A 7,495-nucleotide genomic window follows, 5' to 3' on the forward strand; every position below is an offset into this window, starting at 1 on the left:
GAGGCCATTCAGTAACTTCACTGCTAGTACCGTCACCAAAATCAGCCACCATTATGGACAGACTAGAAAACAGGTGCAGTTTCAGTGCTTCAGGTAAGGCTTGTCCCTACCACTGTTGAGACCAAACCTATGCCCTTGGACAAAACAAAACTTTTATTTAAAATGCACATTTAAATAGAACTCCCTCCTCTGCCTTCACATTGTGCAGCTGCACTGTACTCTATGTTCTGTATGTGAATCTTTCACAGTCAGTAAAAAGCATGACAAAGAAACATTTCCTCAAGCCTTTGCTGAACAAAACTCCTAAGTTTCTGAACCAGTTTCTCTTTTGGACTGAGGTGTTTCTAAATGTGGCCAAACACAGAGATGTGGTCTCAAATGGCAGTTACACTCTATAAAAGGCTTTATTGAGGCAAAAGGCAGTAGATAGGTAGGTAGCAATTTACCTCCCCAGCCATGGAGGGTAGTCGCACACTCTGTAATCACAGCAGGCCTAAAATGTACAGTACCATGATATGTGGCTCTGATTACAGTAAATGTCAGTGGGAATAGCATAACCCTGCTAGGTTGAAAAAAAAAAAATGTAACCAGACATTACATTCATGTAAACAGAAGATGTTGCATGAAGGTGATCTGGTGGGGACTAAAACCACTACATAACTTCAAGGCTTTAAAACGCCCGTTTTAGATTCTAATTAAGACAAGTACTTGAGATTCATACTGTAAAAAGAAACACAGTCTGTTCTTTTCACACACAAACCTCATTTGACTTGGTGCAAAATGACAACAAAAGAGACACTGTGCTGCAGTGCGCACATGATAATCACACTGCACGTCCCTGCACAGTCTGTCGACTATTTTCAGTCTTGGTTTTCATTCCTCATGTCACACAAGTCATAAATTCATACATATGTGATGCTCAAAACAAAAACAGCCTGCTTACTGTTCCTACAATAACTGCATTGATTCTGGAGGAATTCAACTACAATTCTATTACAATTAAATACAAAAGTGTACCACAAGGGGGCAGTGCTAGCTTTCTTTTACTGATTAGGGTTAAAGTTACACTGTAATGGGGTTATCTGTGTACATGTGGTGCTGCAGCTTCATTACTACTAGGTGAACTATGACCTGCAGCTAAAAGAAGTTCTCAAACACTAGCACTTGCCTGAATCTCCAGCCAAGCAGTGGTTAACCTCAGGTAGCAGTTCAACAATAAAGCTGATAGGCAGGGCTAACAACCATCAAAGGACTTCCCAGAAATAGACCATATGACAATAAAAGTCCAGTGAAACTAATGCCTTTAGGAGTTGTCTAAAGAGAAGTCGCTCATGTACATTGTTATCTTTAATTTGTCATTTGCAACACAACAGCAGAGTCACTTTAAACTGAGAACAGTTTTAAAGCTTTTTAAGTGTGTGTGTGTGTTCAGTGTGAACACTGGTGAGCATATGAATGATGTCACTCAAAATGTACAGTAGCTGCATTGTATTCTGGTATGTTAAGGCAACTGTTCATGGAAAAAGCAACAATTCAGAGCAACACTTTGACCAGAGGATCAGAAAATCTGGTGTCAAATGTCAATTCTTAACATTGCCCTTAATTTCTGTGCAAGCTACATCCCAGAATCTTGTGTGCAAGGCAAGCTACGGGGTGGGCCATGGAAAAGTAGTCCGCCTCCAATACCAGTGCCACGCTCTCATGGGCTACTTTTCTGTGGCCCACCCTGTACAATACAGTAGCCGGTCAACATAAAACCCTTCCTTTTCTCCAAGTTCAGTGTGGTCCATGCGACACAAAGGTTGAGTCAAGTTTTCTCCATTTTAACTGGCTGCAAGTGATTTCAATACTGCCAGCACCTGTTGACTGCTACAGGTGAGTTTCATTAAAAATTAAAGGAGCATCACATGCTTGATATAAACTATTTCTGAAGATTTTGAAAAGGTGTCAGAAGATCTGTTCAGTTCATTTTAGGAATTCTGTGTGGAATGGATCAGATTTTGCTTTTTTCTCTGCTTTTTTTGTGTTGTTCCAATGCAGACAAAAGAAATAAACATGAGAATACCAGAAGAATTTGTGATTGCAACAATGTTCTGGGAGAAGCAGTACATTATCTGACAGAAAGGCAGTGGTGCCAATATTTTTGCTCATGACTAAGTATGAATAACAACTGTGCTTTCAACAAGAAAGGAGGTCAAGGCAAACCAGAGCGGGGAAAAACAAAGACACAACAGTGCAATCTAACTTACACAAAGATATGATAACTCTCATGTAAATGATGCTACTGTGTATGCAAATTCAAGCCTCCAACAATAACCTGTGACAGTCAGCTTGCAGTTTAGTGTGTGTTTTATTTATCCAGCCGTTTACCATTTCTTGTCTCTCAAGAACCCAAGGTGGAAATGAAAAACACCCAGCAGGCTTCCACTCCAAACAAGCTGAACATACTGTATATGTCCCGCAATGAAGCTGCAACAGGAAAGTCCCAGAAGCAGATCAGTCAGCTGAATGGAAGGCAGACATAAATAATGCAACCAATTAAACCCATGGTTTTCCTTCCTATGACGTGTTAATTAGTAGTGTGAAATCCACAGTGAATGGCGGCATGACCCGGCTTCAAAGCCAGCGTTCAACCCAGCTCAGCAAATTGGATCGGAATCTAATCTACTAAAGTAGTGACTAGAAAAAAAAGTGAAAGCACAAGAGAGATCTGAGAGTGAAGGAGTAAGCAAGCACGGGAACGTGCAGAGAGAGACCTGAAATGTAACATCACTTGGTACTTTTACTGTGTACTCCTGTGGAGTTCAGTGGTTTAGCAGCAATGTGTGAGGAAGGTGGGTGTACAAGGTACTAGCTTATGACAAGACGATGCAGGTTGAATGCATGTTCGCACGTGCATCTTTTTCCATGCACTGGAAAACCACTCCATATTATACACTCTTTATTCAGTGTGTATACGTTTACTGCTTAGGCCCTCTACTGAGCCTTACAGAATCAAAAACGGCTTGAAGCTTTCTTGTCTTTACCTTCAGTTTTAATACCAGACAAGGAAGGAAAATCTATGCAGGGAATTTTCCTGTTTGCTCAGTTCCTCTTTCACAACCATTTATCTGTATGGCCTGGACTGAATTACGGGAAACTTTAACTTTCCTCTTTCCCATAGTATGTATGGTTATTTTGTGAAGAATGTGCTGATCGTGCATAAGTATATATCTGAAACAAAAGGTATTTCCCTTTGTAATGGCAGTTACAAGAAGTCCACATAAAAAAAAAAAAAGCAGTGATTGTGAAGGAAATGCAAAAAACAAAAAAAAACCTCCCTGGAACAAGAATCACAAAATCCATTTTCTAATAAACATAAACTGCAGTTTCTCTCCACATGTCTCAGATTTGTGTGACTGGGGATTTTTATATTGCCCTGCTAGTCAACCTGTCAGAATTGATCAAGAACCTGCTGTCCCATTACACTTCTGTGGTTCCACGATTTGTTCCCAGTGACAGAAACTGACAAACGCCCCAGCAAGCCCACTGTCCTATTTCAGCCTCAACTGAAACATTCCTCTTGCTCCAAAGAAAGTGCTGTAGTGTCAAGGCTATTTGTGATTCATAATTAAAGCAAACACTATGCATTTAAAGCCCCCAAATAAGTGTCACAATGATATTGCCTTTCCTTCTGTCCGAGTCTGAAACAACCCATGCTGAAGGAGAAGTCATTCTCTTAGCAAACAGACAAACCAACCCTTTATAAAGGAAGTGTAAAAACAAGTTTGGCAACTAAAATGATCAGTTGACAATTATATTTTCACAGCTAACATCAATGTATTTGCTAATAATCTACAGTGCAACCCATAAAATGCCAGAAAAAACAGGATCTATTTCTTCATTCAGGTTCCCGATTTAAGGTTTCCTGTGGAGTTTGATTGCCAGTATCGCTATGGAGCAATGTGTCTTTATGAATAGGTCCCCATAGAATTTCCGTAAAAGCACATTTTAGTTTGATTAAACTTATGGTTGCATTTTGCCCTCTTTTCTGTAGTGCAGAATGGTAATCATATTTCATTTATCTGTAACACATGGTATTTACAGTGCAGGACCCTTTTCACTTTTATAAAAATGCTTTATTCTCAGAGCCAGACTTGTCCTCAAGAAAAGCTGGCTATAGTAGAGTTGTCAGGCCATAATGCTTATTGCTCTTTCCACCAAGACTATAAGCAATATATCAATTCAGATGGCACTGTTAGTGCAAACATATATCAAACATAAAAAGTGAGGGAGGCCTTCCTCCTGCCCACATCCCAGGCATTAGTCTGAGAATTCAGGTTCAGCATTTCTATGTACAAGCCCAGAGGACAAGCAGTTTATGAGCCTCCAAAGGACAAAGTTTTGAGCTTAATACAAGTGCAGGCTAATCCCTTTTGTAATCATCTAAACCACAGCATTGCTGCTTGGCTGATGTGCCTCCGCAGCAGCTTAGTGTGTGCTCTTACACAATCACGACTACACTGAATAACTGTTTTTATAAGAGTGTGTGAATCATTTACCCACCTTCTCTGGTGGAGGATGTCAGGTTACTGTCTATTTCATCCGCTTTCGCTTCGTCTCTGAAAAGAGAAGGGAAAAACTATCTGTTAAATTAAACTCATTGACAGGGGAAAGACAACAATCACACAGCATGTTATAAAAGTGTGTCACATGACATCTGCAAGTCAGACAGGAACGATATCAACTTTCAACATTAACTAGCTTTTCTCCTGACACATACAGTACAAGCATTCAGCTGCCAAATAAAGCCCAGCCCCCATCACAAAACATGCCACTGAATTATTTAACAGTGCAATCTAATCCCTTGTCTGTTACTGTATGCCCAAAATAATGTTGATCAAGCCTCTGTCTGCTGCAGGTTCAGTGGAGTATTAGGTGTCCTGGCTACTCATGGCCACTGATCACATGGTCCCTCCAGGGCAAGAGGTAACAATACATATTAAATGTGACCCTTATTCAGCAGCTGATAAAGACACTAATAGGATTATCTTAAATTCATCATTCATATGTTTTAAATATAGGTCGGTATCACTTAAAACCTAAACAAGCTACTTTCTTTTGATTAATGGTGGCCTTCTTAATTTGAGTTCAAACGCTTCAAATACAAACAATCACTTTACAGCTGCAGAAGTCCAGGTGAGCGTTATTACTGGTGTTCAACTATTTTAGGCATCAACTGGTTAAAGGATGGTAAAGTGTCAGTAGTGGCCAACAAAACCAGCAGAACTAAGGAAAATGAAAATGCTGGTTCTGATGAAGCTAGCGTACGTCAAAATTTAAGAAACGTACTCTTGCTGAAGAACAGAGTTGGCTGGGCAGGCTTTATCGTTCTGCTCCATAGCCTGGTGTAGTAGCCCAGACATGCATTCCCTGTGCTGCAGCACACAGTAACATATTGGTCCAAGTTTTAAGTATGAAGAGAATTAAGCGGCCTGACTGGAAAGAAATAAGTGGCTGTAATAAAGCTGAGGTCTCACACTTTGTTGTGGATGTTCCATCGTACTGCATGTTGTATTGTGGCTTGAAATGTTTTATGGCGCCAGGTGCACTGGCTTACTTTGGTTTGATCAGTCTGGCACAGTCCACGCCGTCTGGCACATGAGCAGACTTCACCCCCACATCACGCAAGGTCCACACACACACACACACACACACACACACACACACACACACACACACACACTGTACATACTTTGTGTCTCCCTTCTGGACCTCTTGGGCACATACACTTGCCAAAACACCATGTGGACAGCACAGACCGAGTGCTGATGAGAGCAGACACTTCACCATCACGCCCACATAACTCATTATAACTTCTCCCTTTCTCTGCACTTCAACTTCTTTATCCACACTCTCTCCTTCCCTTTCCTTCCCTCCTCTTTTTCCTCATTTTGTCAAACAGAGCTGGGCTTTCCGTTTTCTGCCAGCCACACAGATGAGTTGTCAGCAGGCAGTCATTTACACAAGGACAATGAATATAATTAATTCAATTAGCCAGGAAGCCCATTTACAAAATCTGCCAGCAGACATGGTTCAGATTTAAAAAATGGCTAGCCAGACAGGTAATCAATCCGGCCAAGCATTCACCCATCCATTTAGAAAACTATCCACACCTCCAGACAGTCGGCAGACGAGCCAGTCAGTCAGTGTATCTGTCAATCACCCCAGGAGGTGGTATGGCCAGACAGAGAGGAGGGAGATTTGTGCAGACTCCTTAAAAAATAAACATGTTTTTCAGGAAACATCAATCGAGAGCAGCAATGGAATTTTCCACTGACCCCAAAGAAATAACACATAATATAATAGAGGCCCATGATGACCCATTGTGAGTTGTTTGACCATATGACTGCAGTAGGTTGATTTAGCCCTAAAATATATTGTTGAACAGTTAAGATGCTTAATTTAACATAATATAATGACCTTACACAGTAATCTATACATTATCTATGCAACCAGACTCTGGGGGTCCATGGACCTTAGCACCCTTTTAAAGTAGTTTAAGTTATTTAGTCAGGACTACATCATAACCATAAAGATGCTAAATGTGATACTGTACAATTTAGAAAACCCTGGAATTGAGGAGAAGATCTAAAGATATACTGCATCAAAAAGCAAAATTTGAATTATTTTCCAGTGACCATCTACAACTAGTTTTCTAGTGCTACACCAACCAGGAGCCTGTGCTTAAGTGTTTACAGTCTGGCTGAGAGTCTGATAGTATGTGACAGTTGATCCAAAATGTAATCTGGTTAATGAAAAGCTAACAGAAAACTGTGTTTTTAGCAGCTGGCTAACCATTAGCACTCAGTTAGGCTACTACCAGAGAGCCAAACTTAATACTCCAACAGCAGCACGCCTCATATAAACTAAGATAAAAAGTAAACGAATAGTAAAAAGGAGTTCAGTTTACATCCAAATACTGTGCGCACTGACATATTGGCTGTCAACTTTTGTTCCCACTCCAGGTTGCTGAAAAGTTGGTTCTGGCTGCTCTGAGACCAGAGGTGTCAGGTTTGGCACTGCACTCCTGAAATATGCAGTTATTTGCACAGTGAACAGTGACTGGCTGTCAGATTTGTGGCATTTCCAAGTTTTAATCTTAGATTCCAGGGGAGCAAACAGACACCTGCCCCCTTCAGCAGAACAATGTGAAAACACCCTGATAGTGATACACCTGCACAAGCACCAATCAGTATAATGGAGGGCAAACATTTATGGAGTATAAAACAAACAAACAAACAAAGAAAACAAAACACATTTGTGAGTGGAGGGGACATTAACAGCCTCTTTCATCCACAGCCCTGTCTAAAAGCTACCCGTTTCCATGGTGACAGCAGAGCTGTCCGTTAAAATGGGAAGCACATGAATATGACAGAGTGGAACCCAGAGGGGAGACACACATATAGACTTTGTTCTTCAGTGGTTTACTGTTTAAATAAAAAAAAAAAAAAAA

General features: G+C 40.7%; 1 protein-coding gene across 8 annotated transcripts in view; it reads right to left on the reverse strand.

Annotated features, from left to right (window-relative positions):
* The window catches only part of fam49a (family with sequence similarity 49 member A), a 42,247-nt gene that overhangs the window by 16,504 nt on the left and 18,248 nt on the right, over nt 1-7,495 (reverse strand). For all 8 annotated transcript variants that reach the window (XM_020618138.1, XM_020618141.1, XM_020618142.1 and 5 more), the window contains exon 2: nt 4,546-4,601. The gene's annotated coding sequence lies outside the window, so the exon portion shown is untranslated. The remainder of the gene's footprint in view (nt 1-4,545; nt 4,602-7,495) is intronic.

This window comes from Monopterus albus, unplaced genomic scaffold (genome assembly GCF_001952655.1).
Source record: "Monopterus albus unplaced genomic scaffold, M_albus_1.0 scaffold201.1, whole genome shotgun sequence".
In the NCBI taxonomy this organism is placed as follows: domain Eukaryota; kingdom Metazoa; phylum Chordata; class Actinopteri; order Synbranchiformes; family Synbranchidae; genus Monopterus; species Monopterus albus.